General features: G+C 37.6%; 2 pseudogenes across 1 annotated transcript; one reads left to right on the forward strand and one right to left on the reverse strand.

The window, feature by feature from the left end:
- Window positions 1-258: 258 nt before the first annotated feature.
- LOC137733272 (UPF0481 protein At3g47200-like) lies at window positions 259-1,576 on the reverse strand (annotated as a pseudogene).
- Window positions 1,577-18,797: 17,221 nt separating this feature from the next.
- Window positions 18,798-23,590, forward strand: LOC137716807 (potassium channel AKT1-like; annotated as a pseudogene). Its single transcript, XR_015957053.1, has 12 exons — window positions 18,798-19,153; window positions 19,597-19,961; window positions 20,151-20,208; window positions 20,318-20,635; window positions 20,808-21,053; window positions 21,189-21,287; window positions 21,423-21,455; window positions 21,551-21,736; window positions 21,851-22,045; window positions 22,162-22,237; window positions 22,359-22,937; window positions 23,183-23,590. The product of XR_015957053.1 is annotated as a potassium channel AKT1-like (transcript).
- The last annotated feature ends 53 nt before the right edge of the window (window positions 23,591-23,643 follow it).

A 23,643-nucleotide genomic window follows, 5' to 3' on the forward strand; every position in this document is an offset into this window, starting at 1 on the left:
AAAATAGAGAAGTTTAGAGGAGATACACTTCCCTTTATTTACAACACATACTTGAATGAAAGTCATTACAAGTAGACACTGCTCCCCTATCAAATATAAAATCACACTCTTCAATTCTTTATTTGTTGGAACATCTGTTACACTCACTTCAAGGAAACCTGAGACTGCTAATGCAAACTATGTGCTCTCTCAAAGACTAGACTAGACTTCTAAAGATGCGGAGGATACGTCGAAGGAGAGACTTGCGGTCGTTGATGCTTAAAGGACAGATTTAATAGAGCATGCTGTTTGTATGAGAGTGAGTATGAGGAGAATAATAGCAGCAACAACAGAAATAATGGACCAAGGCGTGTTAAAATAATCTTGCTTCAAATTTGCCATCCATTTGTGCCTGCGAGTTCTGCAGTAGTTGTTCAGACCTTCACGAAGAGTGGCAAAATAGAGGCTGGCAACCACGACGCCATTGCCAAGGTTATCAAACAAAGTAGATATCTTCTTGGTATCACCTAGCCAATTATCACCTAGCCAATTTTCAACAATTTCATTCTCAACAAGTAATTCCACATCCTTTGGGGTTTTCGCGAGACGCTTCATGAGGAGATTATAATTAGTTACGTAATCCTCCTTTATGGCATGGCATTGTTCAAAAGCAACGAGATTTCTGTATCTGGCCTCTGTGCTATCCGATATTTTTAACTTGGGAATTTCGAGGATCCCATCCGAGAATTTTATGTCAAATAAATCGCTGCTGTCTGTTCGTACCCTAAGCTGGACTCCAGCCTGGACTAGCTCTGTCACGTTGGGTACGGCTATGCTGTTAAGTCCCTCTTCAGGTTTTGGTTCCACCGGTAGGTATAGAATTCTTATCAGATCAACAAAGTGTTGTACTTCTTCTCCAGAAGAACATATTTGTTTAAGTTTCTTTTCTTTTCCCTTGCTATTGATTTCGCTTCCGAAATAATAGTAGGAAATTTCAAGAAACGACGGCAGCTGATGTGAAGAAGGAAAAAGTTTTTTGAAAAGATCCTGAAGAATGAAGAAGGGCAGCTGATTTTCAAGCAACCGCAAGTCCGGACGCACATCGCACAACATCTGAGGCTTGTTAAATATGTAATCATCTTCATTCTGTCGATAATCCGAGGAATAGTTCCACAATAAGAACTCAATGACGAAGGCGACATCCACTAAAACAATTCTTACAAATTCATCACTGCCAAACTCAATGGGTTCTGCATAACAACCTCGCAACCTTCCCTCTTTCTCCTCTATCATTTGTATATAATCAGAGAAGCTTACCCCAGTTCGCCTTAGAAAAACTCGCAGGTACCTTTTTTTGTGCTCTTCCATGGCTTTTAAATGTTCCTTGCCATGGTGAAGTGGGCCTATAGAGACTACTTGAGGTGTATATGCCTCCTCATTTACCCATCGCAGTCGCTTGGGAACTCTAGATACACCGCAAAGGGGACAGGGGTGACAAGTTATCCAACTCCTCTTGTAATGGATCCTTGGGGTTTTCTATGTCATGTGGAGCTGCATGGACTCCTTCCATTTTACCTCCTGAGATCGTTATCTGCATTGATTCAAATCTTTCATTCAACTAAGATACTTGGAGCAAACTTTAGTAAGAAACAAAAAAAACCCCGTCAGATGCCTTTTGAGGTGTTGCGGTTTTCCTTTGGAGCTGAACGTTAGAAAATATGACTGCAGATCATTTTGATCCTCTGATAGATGAAGTGGAATTTTTTTTTTTTTTTTTTTTTCTCTTGGGTGTTTTTCGAAAATTCCATACCGTTCAAGCAACTTCATATCCTTCGGGGAGTTTGCGAACATCTTATGATGAAAACATAATCATACACGTAATTCTCGTTGCATTGGCATTGTTCAAAGGCTAGCTATCAAATAATTTTCTTTTACAAATTTGTATTAACTTGACAAAAACTTGCGTAAAAATCATTCTTATTCACACCGTAACTGAATCAAGCTATCAATTTCATAAAATTGTAAAACTCCAACAATCCATAGTAACGTTGTGCACCACGTACGCATCATGACAGCAAACAAAACGAATGTTCGATCAATATGATTTAGGAAATGACTTGGCTTAATAGAATTGAAAACCCCAAATCAAAAATTGCAATTTGATGTCAGAAGATGAAGGCTATAGCTAGTGCGAGAACATAGTAGACATGAACAAATTCTTATTTCTGGAGGGGTTGTTATCAACACAAGGACAAATGGAAGCCCAACTTTCAACTTATTAACATGTGAAGGGAAGACAATTTTCAGTACAAACGTAGATAAAGTTAACCGATAGCCATTCAATCAGTTCAACTAATGCATCAAAGTGACAACACATTTATTGTTGTAATCCATTTTATAGAAGTAGGCAGTGAATTCAAACGAAACAAAAGTAAAGGGGAGATTGAATAAAACCCCAAAAACTCCAATTCTGAAATTATCTTAAACTAAATTATATGCATACATCAATTCAAATCAAAGCATAAAAGGGAATTTATTCAATCTACATCCAAAATCAAAGGAAAATAGTAAACGATTTTGTATTTTTTTTTTTGCTTAAATGTTACGTACAATGGTATTGGTGTTTTATTTTATCGGTCAATTTGGCATCAATGTTCTCAATTTGACCAAATTGGTCCTCGTGATTATCTCCATTAGCTAATCCTATACAATCCGTTAAAAGTGAGACAAAAATGTAATTCCATCTAAACTCATTAAATGCACGTGAAATCAAATGATCAACTACGAAGCCTCAAAATAGTTTTGCTCCTAATAGTCTTGTGACATCTATCTGCTCGATTGCAAATCCAGTTGCACATAATTTTTAGGCGAGTAGCGCGCGAGAGCATTCCCAGGATGGGTGACCCATCGGGAAGTTCTCGTGTGAGTTCCCAAAAACAAAACCGTGAGGGCGTGGTCGGGGCCCAAAGCGGACAATATCGTGCTACGGTCGTGGAGTCGGGCTAGGGAAGTGGTCCCGCCCGGGCCGGGATGTGACAATTTAAAATAAAGAAAACTAATGAAAATAACTTGATACCATCCATATATTAGGCCAAAGTGGTTAATTGAAAACAAACAAGTTTGTACGGATAACTTGCCTCTTTTAGACGACTAAGAAAACTCAATGCATATTACTTGCTCTCCTCTGATCGACGAAAATTAAATTTTCTTTGACGATAGCACAATGATAGGCTGCCTATATATAACCATTTTTTCTTCAATATGATTTTGCAGAACGTGTTTAATGGGCCATATTAAATTAATGTCGTGATTCAAGTAGCTACCTACAATCCATAGTACTAATGTTATGCACCACGCATCTTGACGGCAAACAAAATGAATGTTGTATCAATTTGATTTAGGAAATGGCCTGGCTAATACAATTGAACACCCCAACTCACGAATTGCATTTTGATGTCAGAAGATGAAGGCTAGCTAGTACGATAACATAGTAGACATGAACAAATTCTTACTTCTTGATTGGGTGGTTGTCAACATAAGGACAAATGGAAGCCCAACTTTCCACTTATTTAACATGTGAGGGGAAGGCAATTTTTATTCAGTACAAATGTAGATAATGCATCAAAGTGACAACACTATTATTGTTGTAATCCGTTTTGTACAAGTAGGCAGTGAATTCAAACGAAACGAAACAAAAGTAAAAGGGAATTTGAATAAAATCCCAAAAACCCCAATTCTAAAATTATCTTAAACTAAATGATATGGACACATCAATTCAAATCAAATCATAAAAGGGAATTTATTCAATCTACATCCAAAATCAATTTGGTTCCCGTGTTTATCTCCATTAGCTAATCCTATACTATCCGTTAAAAGTGAGACAAAAATGTAATTCCCTGTAAACTCATTAAATGCACGTAAGATCAGATGATCGATGACGAAGCCTCAAAATTATTTCGTGATAGATAGTCTTGCAAACATCTATCTGCTGGATTGCAAATCCAGCTGCACCATAATTTTTAGGATTATAATTCTCAAAATGAACAAAGGATTTAAATTATTACCAAAGACGGAGTTGTCGAGGTTCATGGCATTACATTTTTATCCTCTTGCGTGCAAGGTGCACGTCAGGTTTAACGGTCCTTTAATAGATTGTATAAGATTGGCTAACATAAAACATGAGGATCTATGTATACACACACCAAAAAAAAAAAAAAAAAAAAAAGCAGAAGCAAGAAGACAAACCGCATAAACTCACAACGAAAATTCCTATATTTGTACTTGAGAGTTCGAAAACAATCTAAATCATGTAATTGATACAAAAGCACAATTTAAATTAAATTTTACCTAAATTATCTCCTGGCAGTAAACGATTCACAATTACTTGAAATCCAATTATTGTCTTCCTTTCCTGGTTCAAATTTTAGCTTACATGAATTTCATAGTCGAAACAAATAATAATATACCTTATAACATCGTCTAAAAAGTCTTTGTGTTTTTACAAAATCAAGACTTTAATAATAAATAAATATGTGCAAGAAAAGCTTACCAGAAGTTCAAGACCTCCACAGTTGGTAGAATTTGAGGTTTGCAAGTTATATATTATCATATAGCAGGGCACTCTTATATACTGGCGAGAAAGTTAATAATATTCTTAAACCATATTTTAATTCATAGAGGGGCCGGGAGCATCGAATAGTTACTTACCTTTGGGTGTGGAGGTGATCTGCAATATGAGCAAGAAATCTCCGCATATTCTTAAAACATATTTAAAGCATTTAAATTTAAATGAGTATCATTAAAGCAGAAAAGTGGATGTATCTATTTTTCCAAACATAAAAACGAAATAAAAGAAAGATTTGCCTTCCAACAAGGTTGTGTGATCGTAGGAGAATAGACCCTTAAGTGCATATTTTTGACGATTTCATAGTTGCTCACAAGGGGCTCCATAAGAATATACAAGGTAAACAAATAATAAAGAGCTAGGTAGTTCCTGGGATTGATAAATGGAAAAATATATGAAGGAATGTTATGGCTGAATGCTTTTCTATATTAATCAGAGGCTATGTAGCCCATATATATATACACAAATACAAGTGGTAATGTCAAATCATGATTCTAACCCTATAAAGCCGTGATCCCTGCACAATACACGGAATGGCCTTTCTATAAAGCCCTGATCCCTGCACAATACACGGAATGGCCTTTCTAGATTAGACAAATACAATATTTAATTACAATATATCTTTAATACTCCCCCTCAAGTTGGAGAGTGAAGATTATGAACGCCCAACTTGTCTCGCAGCTTCACAAATTGATCCTTCCCTAAAGCCTTCGTGAATATATCAGCTAACTGAAAAAGCGTAGGCACATACGTAGGACGAACTATACCAGCTTGTAATTTCTCTCGAACTATATGACAATCTATCTCAATATGCTTGGTACGTTCGTGAAAAACAGGATTTGCTGCGATGTACAAGGCTGCCTGATTATCACAAAACAATGAAGCAGGAGTTTTCTGGGGAACTCGTAAATCTTGTAATATGTAACGCAGCCAAGTTATTTCCAGGCAAGTGTTTGCCATAGCACGGTATTCTGCCTCAGCTGATGATCTGGACACATTATCTTGCTTCTTGGACTTCCACGAAATGAGTGAATTGCCAAGAAAAACGCAATATCCCGTAACTGATCTTCTCGTAGTACGACACCGTCCCCAGTCAGAATCACAAAAGGCTTTCAAGTCTAGATTATTGTTGGCAGAAAATAGTAAACCTTGACCAGGAGTTCCTTTGATATATTTAAGGATTCGCATAGCTGCATCCCAATGCGGTTTCCGTGGCTCGTGCATAAATTGGCTCAAAGTACGAACAGGATAAACGATGTCCGGTCTAGTAACAGTGAGGTATATCAATCTCCCAACTAACCTTCTGTATTTAGTTGGGTCATTCAACAATGCTCCATCTGTGGATGTGAGTGCCAAGTTTTGTTCCATCGGAAAAGAATCTGGTCGTGCACCGAGTAACCCTGAGTCTTGTAAAATATCAAGTGCATATTTTCTTTGTGACATAAAAATTCCCTTTTCTGAGCGTGCAAACTCAATACCCAGAAAATACTTTAGATCACCAAGGTCTTTGATGCGGAAGCGTTTGAGAAGAAATGCTTTGAGTTGTTCCATCTCTTGGATATTATTTCCTGTGATAAGTATATCATCCACATAAATAAGAATGACAGTGATTGAAGTACCTCGGACCTTGGTGAACAAAGAATAATCTGCTTTCGATTGACGATATCCGGCGTTCTGAATAGCATCCGAGAAGGTAGTGAACCAAGTTCTGGATGCCTGTTTGAGTCCGTAAAGAGACTTGTTGAGCCGACATACAAGCGTCTCCCCCTGTCGGCGAAGACCCGGAGGGGGATCCATGTAGACCTCTTCATGGAGAGTGCCATGAAGAAAAGCATTTTGAACGTCTAACTGGTGAATGAACCAAGTGTGGGCAGCAGCAACGGTAAGGAGACAACGCAGAGTTGTGAGTTTGGCAGTGGGTGAAAATGTTTCCTGGTAATCAAGTCCCTCAACCTGTGTGTATCCTTTTGCAACAACACGAGCCTTGTAACGATCAAGAGAACCGTCAGACTTGTATTTCTTTTTGAAAACCCATTTTGAGCCGATAGGTTTATGACCAGCAGGAAGAGGAACCAAGTCCCAAGTGTGATTATGATGTAAAGCATCTAATTCTGTTTGCATAGCTTGTTGCCAATTTGGATTAAGGATAGCTTCAGCATAGGTGGTGGGCTCAGATGGACCTGTAATGTTAGCTAAAAAAGAACAATGGGTAGAGGAGAAATGAGAGTTGGAAAGAAAATCAGAGATGGGATAACGGGTACCTTGCGCAGAACGTGGTGCCAGAGAAGAGTGATGGACCTGGTTGGACATGTGGTAATCTTTAGTCCATGCCGGTGGCTGTGTGGGACGAGTGGACTGCCGGAGAGAAGGAAAAGGAGGTGGGGAAGAGATGGGAAGTGTAGGGTCGGTATGAGATCCAGTGAGAGGGTTAGGAGAAGGTGCGGGGGGTTCAGGAGGGGTGGGGACATGTAGTAATGGAGGAGATGTAGGCACGGGTTGGGGAATGATGTTTGGGAGAGGAGAAAGATTTGGGATATGTGGAGTAGGAGTGTCGGCCGGTGGAGGGACAAGGGTGGGGTCAGCACCATGTGGAGTTAAGGGGGTGTGATCGGTGATGGTGTCAGATTCATGAAGAGGTGGGGTTAAAGGAGAAATGGGGAAAAGAGAAGTGGGGTCCGTATTTAGGGGGTTAGTGGTAGGAATATGAGAATCAGGAGAGGAAATATTAGAAAATGGAAATGAAGTTTCATGAAATTTGACATCGCGGCTGATAAAAAATTGGTTAGTTTCCAAGTTGTAAAGTTTATATCCTTTGTGGCAGGTGGGATAGCCAACAAAAACACAGCGGTGAGCTCTAGGTTCAAATTTATGGGTAGGATGGACAACAGTAGCATAACTGAGACATCCAAAAACTCTGAGATGTTCAAGGGATGGGGGACGGTTGTACAATAGTTCAAAGGGTGATTTGTTGGAGAGGAGGGGTGAAGGTAAACGGTTGATGAGATAGACGGCAGTGAGTACACAATCGCCCCAAAAGATGAGGGGTATGTTGGATTGAAAGCGTAAAGCACGGGCCACTGTAAGAATATGGCGATGTTTGTGTTCAACGACCCCATTCTGTTGGGGAGTGTAAACACAAGTGCGTTGAAGTTCAATGCCGTTAGATTGAAAATAATCTCTCATGGAGAGGAATTCAGACCCATTGTCTACTCTAATGGTTTGAACTGTAGCATGGAATTGAGTGTGAGCAAAAGTGATAAAAGACTTTAAGAGATTTTGTGTCTCAGATTTTTTAGACATTAAAAAAACCCAAGTACATCGGCTAAAATCATCCACAATTGTAAGGAAGAAACGAGACCCAGAGTGAGTGGGAATTTTGTAAGGACCCCATATGTCACAATGTAATAAAACAAACGGGGTATGAGTTGATGTTGAACTTAAAGGAAATGGAAGTCTGGTCTGTTTAGCTAAAGGACAGACACTACAATTATTGTCAAGGGAAATAGCACTAGAAAGTAATAAAGAAGAAGCTAATTTAAGACGAGAAGGGGATGGATGTCCGAGTCGTTGGTGCCATAAATTGGAAGGATGAGAGACGTGATGAGAGGTAGGTGTCCGATGGATAGGTGACATGTAGTAAAGACCACCACGCATCTTACCCGAACCAATCATCTTCCCTGAAGCCAAGTCCTGCAAAACACAAAAGGTGGGAAACAAAATGGCACAATAATTGAGAGAGTCAGTGACTTTGCTAGCGGACATGAGATTGAGATTAAAAGACGGAACACACAAGACATCGGTTAAAGTAATATCAGAATTAAATGGTATTGTACCAGTGCAAGTGATTGGGATTGAAGAACCAGTGGGCAAATTAACAACGGGTAAAGATGGAGGTTTGGTGTTAGAAAATAAAGTGGAATCAGAAACAATATGATCAGTAGCTCCGCTATCCAAGATCCATGGCTTAGTAAACACAGAATTAATGGAATTAATAGAAAAAGAATTCGGACCTGCAGCGTTTGCATAAGTGTTCCCATTACCAGAAGAAAGCAAAGAGAGCGCATGAGTTAACTGTTGAATTTGATCCGCAGAGAGTGCACTCAACGGATTGGAAGATGCAGGAGGATGTGTTGGCTGCGGCATGGATGGCCTTTGAGGGCTTGAAGTTGTTTCTGCTGCATGGGCAGCAGGACGGGAAAAAGAGCCTCCTTGAGGTCGTTGTTTTCGACCAGTTTTGTTGCCATGGCCTCCATTGGGATTGGGCACCCATGTTCCATTCTTAATTTTGCACCTGTCCTCTGTATGTCCTCTTTTGTCACAAAAACTGCAATGGTATTTTAGAGTGCGACAATTGTCGATGGTGTGTCCCTCGCGGTTGCAATGAGTGCAGCGCTGATCAGAGCGAGTTTGTGCCACGACAGCAAGAGAAAAATTGTCGGATGGCAATTGGTTGTGTTGTTCCGAAGACAACTGGCGTTGTTGTTCATGATTGCTGACGAATGAATAAGCTTGATGAATATTGGGCAATGGTGTCATCATGAGAATGGTGGTGCGAACAGTGTCATGAACATCGTTGAGGCCCATAAGAAATTGCATAAGTCGGTATTTTTCTCGCTGCTCATGATGCTTCTCCATCAGGTTGCAGATGATGGGGTCTTCATATGCATCGAGTTGAGTCCAGAGATGCTTGAGTTCTGTAAAGTACGTTGAGACCGTCATGGAGCCTTGGGATAGAGAAGTAATCTGTTTATGGATTTGGTAAATTGTTGGTGTGTTTTGCTGTGAAAATTGATGCTTGAAATCCTCCCAAATCTTGTACGCAAATTGGGCATGGACAACGCCTTTAGAGAGATGAGACTCTACTGAATTTGAAATCCATGATAGTATCATGCTGTTGCATTGTGCCCATAAGGCATAGTCACCTGGTTTTTCGTCTTCTGAAGGGGGTGTGATGGATCCATCAATGAACCCAATATTATTTTTGGCTCGTAGGGCATGAAGCATAGACTTGCTCCAGGAAGAATAATTAGTCCCATTCAGTTTTTCAGAAACAAGCACATGGCCAGGGTGATCTGAAGGATGAACATAGTATGGATTTGATAATTCCATACTCGGGTTGCTGGAATTGTTTTTGTTGGGATTGGATGTTTGGCTATCTGTCATGGTGTTTGTATTTTTGCTAGGGTTTGATGAAGGGGATCGAAGAGCCTGTGATGATACCAAAATAATAAAGAGCTAGGTAGTTCCTGGGATTGATAAATGGAAAAATATATGAAGGAATGTTATGGCTGAATGCTTTTCTATATTAATCAGAGGCTATGTAGCCCATATATATATACACAAATACAAGTGGTAATGTCAAATCATGATTCTAACCCTATAAAGCCGTGATCCCTGCACAATACACGGAATGGCCTTTCTAGATTAGACAAATACAATATTTAATTACAATATATCTTTAATATAAACAGACGCATATGATTAGTTAGTCTAATGATATCCAATCTCTAATAAACTGGATCGTTGGAGGAGGTTGTTGAAAACAAATCAACAAGGTTGTATCTACAATATATCATTGATGTAAGGCCATGTAATCACCATGAAAATATTGCCTCATTGGATTCACTAATGAGGAATTACAAAAGCTATTTGCATTGTTATTTATTCATTGAATTCTTGTGTTGATTCTACTACAGCTCTTGAACCAAACTCATTTAATTATGCATTCGAATCATTTCATTTCAAATAATGTTGCTTACTGAGCTTTGTAGCTCACTCTTTTTTCGCTTCCTCTTCAAATCAGTTTGAGCGAGAAGTTGACATATTTCGGTGTATATGAAGGGTTGTAGAAGACTTAGGTTCATTTTGAAAGACGTTATATGTTTTTGTAGCTGTTTTGACAACACCATGTACAATGGATGTTTTTGTACCTTTGTTCCGGATTTTGGAACCTTTGTAGTTTCATTTTGAGGTTTATTTGTAAGAAATGGTAATAAAATTGTTTTATGTTCTGTTTTTGAGACTTTGTAATAGTTACTTTTTGCTCTTAAAAGTGTTTGGAAAAAGCCACATTCTCGGGTTTAGTTTGGGCCAAATTCGGAGTGACGCCTCATGTCATAAGACATCAAGTTATCGGTTTCTTGAGTGTTTGATAGAAGTTTTAATATGCTTCTCGTTTATATATGTGGTGTGGGACCATATTTTTCAGGGCAAGAGTAAGACGAACCGGAATACGAATACCTCAGAAGTCTGGTCATGGATTAAACTGTTCTAAAAATTCCCCCTTAGCGCTGCCTCACCGTCTTGATTAATGCCTAGGCGTTTGAAAATTAAGAAAGGGAGCCTAAACTTGCTTAGGCACCTGCCGAGGTTATAACTCTCACTTAAACAGAAAATAGATAACTTTCATTTTGCATTTTTTTTAATAGATTGTAAGAAACTTGTTAAATACTTAGATGAACACACTTTATATGTTTATTCTTCATGTTTTCTGTCACGCCCCGATCCCGACATACGTCCAGGATCGACATGTGACGTCACCAAAAATTCATCTCTAACATACCCCGCCTCCGGAAAAAGGTAAAACATAACTTAAGATCCGACTGCACAATTATTCTTTGTAGACTTTATGGCCGCATCTAACATCTTCGTTAGACTGCCTACGTACCCTAAATAGGGATCAAGTCATTCATAGTTTATTACTTCACTACACTCGAACATTCATTACATAAGTCGTTATGTCCCAACGTAATACCACAATGCATATCATGCAATATTTCAAAGAACAAACAACAAAACACAATCATATTCTCTCGCCATATTTATCAACAAGTCTAATCATAATAACAATGATATCCAACATAATAATCCAACATGACGAATAACATTTCCACTTCATCCATCACATAAATCATCACGTTTCCCACATAAAATCACAATTCATAGCCTGTAACATATTAAAGAATTAACAAAGCACAATATTATTCTCCAGAAATATTAATCAACTAAAATAATCAAAATCACAACACTCATATCCAACGTCACTCCACAATCCCATCAATTAATCAATTCGTGAATCAAGATGTTCAATCTTAGCATATAATTACGTTCATCAAGCAATGCGATAACAAAACATTTCACGAATTAACCAAGAAACTTTATAATTCCCTACTTGGATTATGAGTAATAAACATGGTAATTCTAATTTATTTTCACAATATCTATTGTGGGTAATTCCCATCTACTCGAATTTAGGATTCTAAGATCACCTTACGAAATGAACAATAGCAAGGATTCCAGACCACTCAACGGAATCCAACAACATCAGGTTCCAGACCACTCAACGAAACCAAATTATCAAGCGATTTCTCGTAATCTACCTAGACCTGTCATCTGTAAAGTCAATGTCTACATTATGGGATTGGTGCACTGGCAAATCAGTCACTCAGATAAACTACGAGGCTCGGGTGAGTGACAATAATATAAGCATGTGATACAATAATGAAACCAACCATCAATCACAATTTATAAACCTTGAATATAAATCATTCATAAGAAATCAATACCAAACTTTTGAAAACTTCGAGGGAGTCACCCAAACATCCAACGGTTCGTCTGAAACAATCACAACATCTCACAACCATATTCTCGTACACACAATGAAAAGTAAGGTCAGAGCGACACAATTCGGCCGAAGTCTACATCTTTGAAGCTATCTCAATATAAACTCAATGAAATCCCGGACCATCACTCAACGGAATCACGGAGTAAGAGGGATTCCGGACCATCACTCAACAGAATCCAAACCAAGAAACGATTCCGGACCATCACTCAACGGAATCCAAACCACGATACGATTCTGGACCATCACTCAACGGAATCGTGGAGCACAATGCATAACAACCAATCAATGAAACAACCCATGAATCAAGTTACTCAAGTCACAAAAACTCAGCGAAACAAGAATGAAATAATGACACAAACGTTGACACATGTTTCGAAGCAACAAACCCCATGACAATGGTTAACGGTCCACTACTAGCCCTTACCTTTCATAAATCAAGCCAATCATACCAAACAAACCATATTTCCAATATGCACGTCAAATCCCACTTCATATAACTACATCGATGGTTAAATATAAAATTAACAATTTATAGGAAACATAATTATAAAACCATTTCATATTCACATATATTAGAGTCACTCACATTTCATCATATCATACAATCTATGCAAATCAACCACCCTTCGAATATGCACGTCAAATCACATATCACGATCATCATCAGTACACAAGCCGAATCATGTTTAATGAACATAGGTCTATGGCTAAATATATATATATATATATATATATATATATATATATATATATATATATATATATATATATAAAATCACATTTCAATAGAAATCACATTATAGAATCAAGTCATATTCACACATGATACCAATATAAGAAATCAAGGTAATAACGATATCACATATATTCAAGTCACTCTCTAACCAATGTAGGCCCACTAGACTTCACTTAAGTCTCCCATAGTACTAATTTTATTATTTAGAACATTTCGAGACATGTTGACCACAATTCAACTCTCGATCAACGATGCGGTCCACATCGATCCGCACATCAGATTTATGATTCATAACTTCTCAAAGTCCACATTATGCTTCGAGAATAACATACTAAAATTTCATTATGATCCAACAGTCGGATTGTCGTCAATCACACAAACAAGTGGCGGTCCAAATTGATCACCACACCAAACAATTGAATTTTGGGAAACCGAGCTAGAAATAGGTTTACAGGGTCACTAGAAGTTATTTGGAATCTAGAAAATACTCGTGAACGATCCCACGCACCGCCACACGTGGTGATAGTCAAGATGGAGGGTTTAGAAACCCCAAATTTTCAACATTAAGTAGATGAGCTCAAATTTACATGGTAGCTAGAGCTTAACGAGGGAAACACTTTTCACAACTAGGCCGATGATAAATTCTAACCGGAAACGTCCAAATTCATCTGAGAAAATCGGATTTCTAGGGTTCTAAACACCCAACTCTAAAATGAATACGAAAGCACAAACTAAGCATACCAACTTGAAGATTACAAAGAGTAGATGAAGTTTCATACCTCACTCGAAGGAAATGGTTGCCGGAATCACTGGAAAAAATGATAAAACTGCCGGAAAAGTCATGGGCTTTGTGAGTTCGAACTGCAAAGATGGAAAATAAATTGGGAAATCTAACACCACAGAGATGTAGGGTTCGTCAAGAGCTTTCCATGGACATCAAGATCACCCAAAACGGAGCTCGGATGAAGAAGATATAAGCGGGTTAAGTTTTTGGATTAACGGGTCCAAATCTCCTATAAAACGGGTTAGTAGCAGCATTTTTTTTTCAGAAAACCTCCCCCTTTTCTGGAGGTTTTACTCCCATTTATAGCATTTTGGTAAAATTACCAAAATGCCACCAACTTCAAACGGCTCCAACTTCTCCGTTCTGACTCGGAAATAAGATCCGTTTATGCCTACACGCTCATGGAATCGAACTCTACCTAACAAATTCAAGAGTTGACCGAAAAGGTCGAGAAAATTGGAAATGACTAAAGTACCCCTCACTTTGTTTCTCTCAAATTTGGAGAATTAACGAACTAGTTCCAATCAAAACTTCGAAATACGTCAAGAATAAAATAAAATAATAATTTTGGGGATGGGATATCACATTTTCATTATGTTATATTGCTTCATAAGCTATATGTCATTATTTTGCAGTTTATGTATCTCAATGCAATTATGTTCTTTTTTAAGTATATGCAAACACTAATTTACGTGATATATAATAAATTTACTTAAATTCGCCTAGGCTCCCGCCTAGCCGCTTAAGTGTTAGGTCCCAACCCATCGCTTGACTAGAACCTAACGTCTTTTAAAACCTTATGTCATCCTATTTTAGAGTAATCATATTCTTAAAATGATGCAATATCTACTTCTAACTATCATCTGAAAATTTTCCTGTTTAATATGAATTTCATATGCTGAAAGGTCTCCATTCTAAAGGTCTTTGTCTCTCGGTGGCATGGGATCATATAGCCCTCATGACTGCACAAGACAAGGAGGGGGCGGCCAAGTTTTGGAAAGAAAAAGACATGTCAAACCTAGGTTGGGGACTGGCATGTCTCAATGGCATGAGCGACTTCAAGTCACAACTTCTGCAATTTTGGGCTTTGAAATCCCTTCATTTTTTATAATCTATTATCTTTTCCCTTAAATCTAAGGGTATAATGGTCTTTTTAACACCCCCTCTGAAAAAAAAAGTGCAACAGGGATATGTAATTTTCTTGTATAATTTAATTGCTTATCATGTGAGTTAGCAACTTAGTGTTGCCTTCAAATTAAGGAGTCTTGTCTTTTATTGATCTATAATCTAGCTAGTTGTTGATACCTGCACAACTCAACAATTATTGAGTTTAATAATAATAATAATAATAATAATCTCTATTAATTAATGAAACCTTCTTTGTCAACCAAATGAAGGTGAAATGACAACTTAATCTTTTATCACACAAAAAAAAATGATGGGCAATAATGTAATTTCATAGGTCCAAATTTTACTGTTTTTATTGAAACCTCACCTAAAGGTGATGTTAAAATATCTCTAATGTTTAAAATTAAAAAAAAAAAAAAAAAACCAAAAACAAAAACCTACCTCCCACTCCCCCACGTTTTCTCTCTCTCTCTCTCTCTTCCTCTCTACTTCTCATTTTCTAAAAAAATGTGTTTATACACACAAAATGTGTAGGCAAATGCTAATAGTAATAATAATAATAATAATAATATATTAGTACTAAAATAAGATCACCAAAAGTATCAAATAACATAACAACTTCATCAAAAGTACCACCCTTACCAAAATACAAAGTTTACCCCACAAAATGGGGTGCCAATTCTACAACCACACAAGACATGATTCATGTTACAAAAATAAAGTCCCAAAAACAACAGCAGTGATCCCCTTGATCATGCCTTTATCCCCATCATGGTTTCCATTGTTTTTTCTTTCTTATAAAGGTGGATGTGAAGATTAATTATCTCCCTACTCCCTTACATTTTGCAATCGAAGACGGGATCCTTTTGTCTTCTCAGTTGAAACCTAGACATCACATACATAACAAATTCTTCTATGGTCATCAATACATCCCAAATTCAAATTTAAAGCACACGCGCTGGTTTTTGTGTTCTTGTTTGCCTTTCCCTTTTGTTATACCTTTACCTCTTGTTTCCCTCTCCCTGTAGATGGGAAAATTAAAATAAAAAAAAAAAAAAAAAAAGAGGATTTATGAGATATAATCCACTCCCTCACCCCCTTCACTTAGTAATATGATCTAGACATTCCTCTTCACTTGTAAGTGAGAGGTCTTAGGTTTGATTCTCGCCAAAAGTGAATTCGAACCACATTATTATAGCTAGCCCAGTGTGAGGCTTAATCCACTCCCTCACTCTCTTTAGTGTAGATAATGTCATTTGTTAAAAAAACAAAAAAACAAAAAAACAAAAAGAGGGCTTACTGTATTTCGGATGGTCTCTAGGCCACCGAATGGTTGTTGCCATGTGAATAATCAATCACGAAAGTGCATTCCCAATCAATAAATAATCCCACAGTGAATTTCTTATTCAAATTTCTAAAACCCTAGGAATTGAGCTCTCAATTCCCTGTCGAAACTATTGCTCATAACTTTTCGAGTTCTCCATCCTATAACACGTGAGATTTCTTAGAGACAGCAAAAGGTCATATGCAAGGCATGTGATCATTTTTAACAAAAAATGTAACAAACATTACAAAAAGGATGACCCATGCAACGCGAACTTCAGCTAAAGAATGAGGAAAACTAATAAAAAAGTTCAGGCAATGAAACTAAACTTATAGTAAATATGCACAAAGACCTACTAAGGAACTAACAAAGAAGTCCTTTCTGTGGTGGCCCTGTCTCGTAACCGAACTGCACCAAAGCAACATAAAGCCAGAAGAACGAGAAAGATTTCCATCCTTACACTTTGCCACCACGCAATCAAATTATTACTGTGTCTCACTCTTGCAATCTATAATTTTTTAATTACTCATTTTGTTTTCTAATCCACAAGATGTGACCGGGTGAAGCATTCGAACTTGTTATCATTTCTAATTTTGAGAGGAGAAACATCGCTGGACTAATATTCTACTTGGTAATTATCGCTTAGATGCTGGTTTTATGCAAGTATAAGATTATGTCATTTTTTAACAAATTAAATTACGTCATTTTGGGCTTTCATTTGTTTATTGTTAACAAAAAAATTTCCAAACGACGGCCTTTGAAACACTAACACAAGATGAACCAAAGGCTGATGATCTTGTTACTTTATTTTTTTATTTTTTTACACTTTCAAACCACCAAGACGTATTCACATTCTTCTCTTTCAGACCAAACCACTTGTTTGGATTCTATGTGTTTTCTCTTGAGTACTTGAATTGAAAATCAACCATTCTTTAGATCTGTTAATCTAAACTTAAATCCAATTTCTTATTTGAAATTGTTCATATTCGATGTCTGCCTGGCTCATGTAAGATCACTGAATGTAATTAAAATTAACCCTGTAGAGAACCTGTCTAACGACAAATTGATGGACTCCAATTTATAGACGATCGATGCTTTAAACCAAAAAGAACGGTGAAATTGACATACCATTGTTGCATTGGTTCACATTCAAAATTCAGATTCTTATTCCTTCCGCATATGTATTATTTATATGCTTCTCCAATCGCATATAAGAATTTTTTTTTTTTTTAGTGTGATGATTATATCGCCACGTAATATTACTAATTCATGCAAATAATCATAATCTTGACCGTAAATGAATATATTTCAGAAAAAATAAAATAAATACACATGTATATGAAAGTAAATAAGATTTTAAAATTATGGAGATCTTTGTTAAATATATAAGTCGTTTTTGTATGAATTTCTTCTCGGTGCTTGATTATCCGCAAACTAAATCAAAATTCATAAAATTTACAAGCATTATCTGGCCTTGGAAGGGTCAACTACATTTCGTGTACTCATATGTTTTGGCAACATTTTTTTTTTTTTTTTTTTTTTGAAAAATTAGCACGAAGCCACGGCTGAAACCATGAACCAAAATAAGGGTGAACCAAAATAAGGGTGAACCAAAATAAGGGGGCCACAAATTGTACCACAAAGTATGAAATAGCATGAAAATGTGCCAATTGTATAAGAGTTTTTAAGAAGAATAGTACTATCCACACATTCATTTTTACCTTTTACACAGCCATGTTAATTTTCTGTCATTGATCTTCTTTAATTCATTCAATTCGACAGTCGAAAATTGAGAGGAGTTTGTGAGAAGTAAAAATTAATGTGTAGATAGCACTACCCATTAAGAAATAGGTGGCAAAGCGCAGGCCCTAACTAGGGTAACTATAAAGAATATATGTTTTACCTGGCAGTTGGCATGTAATTTGTTTACACATAAACTCCATATTGATGAGAGGACCATTCGTTCACTGTCTCTCCATATATCTAAAACTAAGATGTTAAGGTTTTCTTTCTAAAAGTTCTTAGTTGTTATCAAATTAAAGCTTAGATGTGGAGCTTCAATTGAGAGGTCATATAACGTTATTAAGCCACGTGTTATAATATAGATTGACGACATAATTATGTCATAATATTACATATAATACATGTGGCACTATAGCGTTCACATCAAAAAATTACTCATCGTTATAGATAATGACAAAGAAACGTGCATGTGAAACATAGTAGTGGTATGTAAATCACTAAATGTACGATGGATTAGTTTAGATTCAATCCTTAATTACTGTTAGTACTAAGGAATAGTCTAATAATAATAATTAGGATATGAATTTGAAAATTCCTAATTAGGGTTGAGTAGTTAGTTTTTGTCTCACACTGTTTCATGCACCACATCATCAAAGTTGGCCCTTGGTCCTTGAGCCGGCGTAGTGTAACGTTTGTACACACTACAACACAACACACAAGAGTCTCTCCCTTCACGTAACGTCCGGGAGAGAATACAAATCACAGAGAAAGCGAGAGAGAGAGAGAGGGGCAGGGAGAGAGAGCTAGCTGCTTCCTTCCTTTGCTTCTCTTTTTCTTCCGGTGGTGGGTCTTCACTTTTGTCCAACATTGCTGACACCAAGGAGGAGAACTTTTGCGTTAAATCTTAGAGAGAGTGAGAAAGACAGAGGAAAAGTGAGTTCCTAGAGAGAGAAACATGGAAGATGATGACTGCTGATCGGAGTGGTAATGATGAGGAAGGGGTCAACGTCAATGTCGATGTTAGTATGCGGGCAGGGGTATGGCGGAGTAGAACAGGAGAAGGCGGAACAAATGTCGAGGGACGACAGCAGCCATGCCAGCCAGTTTAGCCTCAGTAATGGCATTTTGCCGTCTCTTGGCGCCACTGCTCGAAACCGTCCCAAACACAAGCTCCGCCGCTTTATCATCTCCCCATTTAATTATTATTACAAGTGATAATCAATCTCTCTAGAAATTTGTCGATTTTTTCTGGTTGGTTTTGCGTGTTCTCAATTGGGGTGATTTATTTTGATTCGATATGAAATGCTTGTGGCAAGTTTTAAATTTAGAATGTATTTGAATATCTTTGGTGCTGTTTGTGCACATGTATGGCGGCATAAGATCACAAACTAGAATTTATTGCCCAGTTTGGTTCTTCTTTTAATGATGTTTCAATCGTTCAAGGGTTTTTTTGTTTTGGGGACTTTAATTTTCTAATTGTAGCTCCATTATTGGTTTTATTAATAATTGCACGATATGAGTTAAGTCAGTTAGTCAAGTTGTGTACTTTGCACCTGAGTTTGATCACTTCTCAAATTAGAACATCGTCCTACCAAAAAAAAAGAAAACATAATTCGAGTATAACATTTCGTTTTGGTTTTTAATTAATTTGCAGACTTTGGCAGTCATTTCTTATATTGCTGGTTTTCTACACTGCTTGGGTGTGTCCCTTTGAATTTGGATTCTTGGACAGAGCAAAAGGACCTCTTGCCATAGCTGATAATGTTGTCAATGCACTTTTCGCTATCGACATTGTATTGACATTCTTTGTAGCCTACCTTGATAAAATACTTATCTCCTCATTGACAACCACAAGATCATTGCTCTGAGATATGCCAAAACCTGGCTGGCCCTTGACATCATCTCCACAATCCCTTGGGAACTTGCTCAGCGTGTTCTGCCTCCTCCTCTGGAGACTTATGGATACTTCAATATCCTCCGCTTTTGGCGTCTCCGAAGATTCAGTGCAATGATTTCCAGGTACAAATTACATAAATGGAAGTTCCCTTCACAGCAGTCTTATTATGTATATGCATTTATTTATGAATTCTGAACTGAATTCATCATTGGTTAATTTATGCATGTTCGAAGTCAGCTTAATCCAAAGGCAATGCAGATTATATTTTTCATGTTCATTACAGGATCTGATCATTTTCTCTGATATTCTAGATTGGAGAAGGACAGGAACTATAGCTACTTTTGGGTTCGATATTGCAAACTTATTTTCGTGAGTACTTTTCGACTAATATCTAGTCATTTTTTTTATAGAGAGAGGTGATTGTCTAATATAACTGATGTGTATAATCATGATCATCAGGCTTTTGATGTGCTTATAGGTTACTCTCCTCACAGTTCATTGCGCCGGCTGCTTCTTCTATTTCCTTGCTGCGCATTATCCTAACCCAAGAAGGACATGGTTTGGGCTTATCGTAGAAAACTTTCAACAATTGAGTTTATGGGACCAGTACGTGACCTCAATGTACTGGTCCATAATCACCCTAACAACCACAGGCTATGGTGATTTTCATCCTGTAAATTCACAGGAGATGACATTCAATATCTTCTATATGCTCTTCAATGTTGGGTTGCAAGCTTACCTAATCGGAAACATGACCAACTTGATTGTCCATGGAACTGCTCGAACTAGACAATTTGTAAGTTCAATTCTTTGTTTTCACACTAACATTATAATTCTTACTACTAAATTATGTAAATTTTAACTTAAGAATTGTAGATATTAACTTCATTGTTCTGACAAGTATGCAAGTATTAGTGGTTTTCATGTTTTGGTTTCCTCTTTTTTTGGGCTTGTTTTTTGGACTGTAGAGAGATAGTATTCAAGCTGCGACAAGTTTTGCACATAGGAACCAAATACCTGATCACCTGCACGAGCAGATGCTTGCTCATTTGTGTTTGAAGTACAGAACAAATTCAGAAGGGCTGCAGCAGCAAGAAGCTCTCGATGCACTCCCTAAAGCCATTCGATCTAGCATCTCTCACTATCTCTTCTATCCACTTGTTGATAGTGTCTACTTGTTCCAGGGTGTATCAAGAGACCTCCTTTTCCAATTGGTAATTATTAAGTTACACTATTTCGTACTAATTGGCAGTGCTTGATACACCGCAATGTCATTCTAGTTTCTCCTGCAATCTTATATGTAAGAAGCCAATTTTGTTTAACTTCTATTTTCATGGTTGAATTTTAAGGTCTCCGAGATGAAGGCTGAATATTTTCCTCCAAAAGAAGATGTAATCTTGCAGAATGAAGCACCCACTGACATGTATATCGTGGTTACTGGCTCTGTGGTACGAATCAGAAACACAGCATTCACACGACTCACTCTTTGCGCTTGAATCACAAGGCACCTATTGCCTTTCTTTTACTCTTCGGTTTCTTTTTATTTGGAAAACTAGCTTCTGATTCTTGCAACTTGCTAACAGGAACTTATTATGCATAGGAATGGAGCAACACCGGCAAGTTTAAGGATAATCTTTGTTCAACGTGTCTTCTAAAACATAAACTTGGTGCTTTGTCTATGACTAATGGACTTCTTGTTGAATGACTGCAGGTTGTTCATGAAGCAAAGACAGGAGACATTGTTGGTGAAATAGGTGTGCTTTGTTACAGGCCTCAAATGGTCACAGTTAGGACGAAAGGACTCTCCCAGCTTCTGCGTTTGAACCGTACAGCTTTCTTAAATCTTGTTCAAGCAAATGTTGGAGATGGAACGATAATCATGAACAATTTTCTTAAGGTATGTAAGTTACTTTAATCATTTTTTGGTAGTCTTTAATATTTGGGAATCAGCATTTCGATAACAGTTTTTTGCAGTCTTTCTTATGCATGTGCATATATTTTGTTGATGCAGCATTTGAAAGAAATGAAGAATCCGCTGGCAGAAGGAATTTTGAGGGACATAGAGCATGTGCTGGCTAGCGGTAAAATGGATCTGCCTCTTAGTTTATGCTTTGCTGCACAGAGAGGTGATGATTTGTTGCTGCATCAGTTGCTCAGGAGGGGTTCAGATCCAAACGAGATGGACAATACTGGACGAACAGCTATGGTGCGCATACCCTATCTTTATATGCACAAACAGACATGATTTTGTCCCCAATACCCTTTGAATTTGCGACTTTGGTGCTTATTTTGTGTGTGTTTTTTTCTTTTTTGTTTCAACAGCACATTGCAGCATCTAATGGAAATGAACACTGCGCCCTTTTACTCCTAGAGTATGAAGCAGATCCCAATATACAAGGTACGGACGTGTTCTCTTGTCAGACAGTCTGGTGTGCTATGCTTCTATTTAGGTGAACTTTTATCTGAAAAGTGGTGTGAGAACATTACGCTGAACCAATTGTTCATTTCTTTGCATGCAGATTCGGAAGGAAATGTTCCTATATGGGAAGCAATATCAGGGAAGCATGAGTCTTTGATTAAACTTCTCTTAGACAACGGAGCAAAGATAAATTCTGGCAATGTGGGAAATTTTGCTTGTGCTGCTGTTGAGCAAAACAACTTGGAGCTGCTTAAAGACATTGTCACGTATAACGGTGATGTAACAGTGCCCAAGAGCAATGGGACTACAGCGCTTCACACGGCAGTATGTGAAGGAAATGTAGAGATAGTTAAGTTCCTCTTGGAACAAGGAGCTGAGGCTGACAAGCGGGATAGCTATGGATGGACTCCTAGGGCTTTGGCAGAGCATCAGGGACACGAAGAAATAATGGAACTGTTTCAGCACAAATGGGAGAGTAAGAAACCAACTGTTGTTCCTATGCCAAAGGATCTGATACTATCACGCCCTGGGAAGTTCAGGAGTGAGCCTACATTACCTCCCTACGCATGGGATGGCAGGCCATCTTACTCAGATATGACATCAGAAAATACTCGTAGAATGGATAAAATCTTTCGCAATTCACTGTTTGGTTTCATGTCAGCTGCCAATACTAATACTGGTAAGCATATATCTTCAATTTTCTCTGTAAATTCTTAGTAAGATGCTATAATTTCCTGTTCTAACTTTTCTATTCGAAAAGCACTCACATACTGTTTCATAGGGATCCCCAGAAAATCATGAGTAAAAATGCCCCGAGTGCATCATTACTCGACCTACTAGAAATGGAGGCCTTTTACCATACCTTGAATTTTTCGAACACTACTTGATGAACCGTTTTGACAAGGTGAATTTGAAAACTTGCAGGTCAGAAAGATAGAGACATTGTTGCATCTACAGGCAGTTTGGCAAGGAGCACGAGTAGGAACAGCTATCCGGCCAGAGTGACACTTAGCTGCCCGAAAAAAGGCAAAACTGCTGCAAAGCTTGTGCTTCTGCCTGACTCCCTTCAACAACTACTTGACCTTGGTGCCAAGAAATTCCAGTTTACAGCCACCAAAGTTTTAACCAAAGACGGAGCTGAACTTGAAGATGTAGAGCTTGTTAGAGACGGTGATCATCTTGTTCTTGCTGGTGATTCTGAGAAATAATGATGCAGAAGGCCAGAAAATTATACCCCAGTTGGCATGTCTATAATTATTATCATAATTATGTAACAAAAAATATTAATAATTTAGTATACAATCATTTGAAAAAAAAAATTCTCCAGGTTCAGTTCACTTGAAGGAAATTTAAATAGGGAATCCCAAACATAAAGAAAAAACAAG

Source organism: Pyrus communis, chromosome 15 (genome assembly GCF_041283825.1).
Source record: "Pyrus communis isolate YQ-2024b chromosome 15, ASM4128382v1, whole genome shotgun sequence".
In the NCBI taxonomy this organism is placed as follows: Eukaryota; Viridiplantae; Streptophyta; class Magnoliopsida; order Rosales; family Rosaceae; genus Pyrus; species Pyrus communis.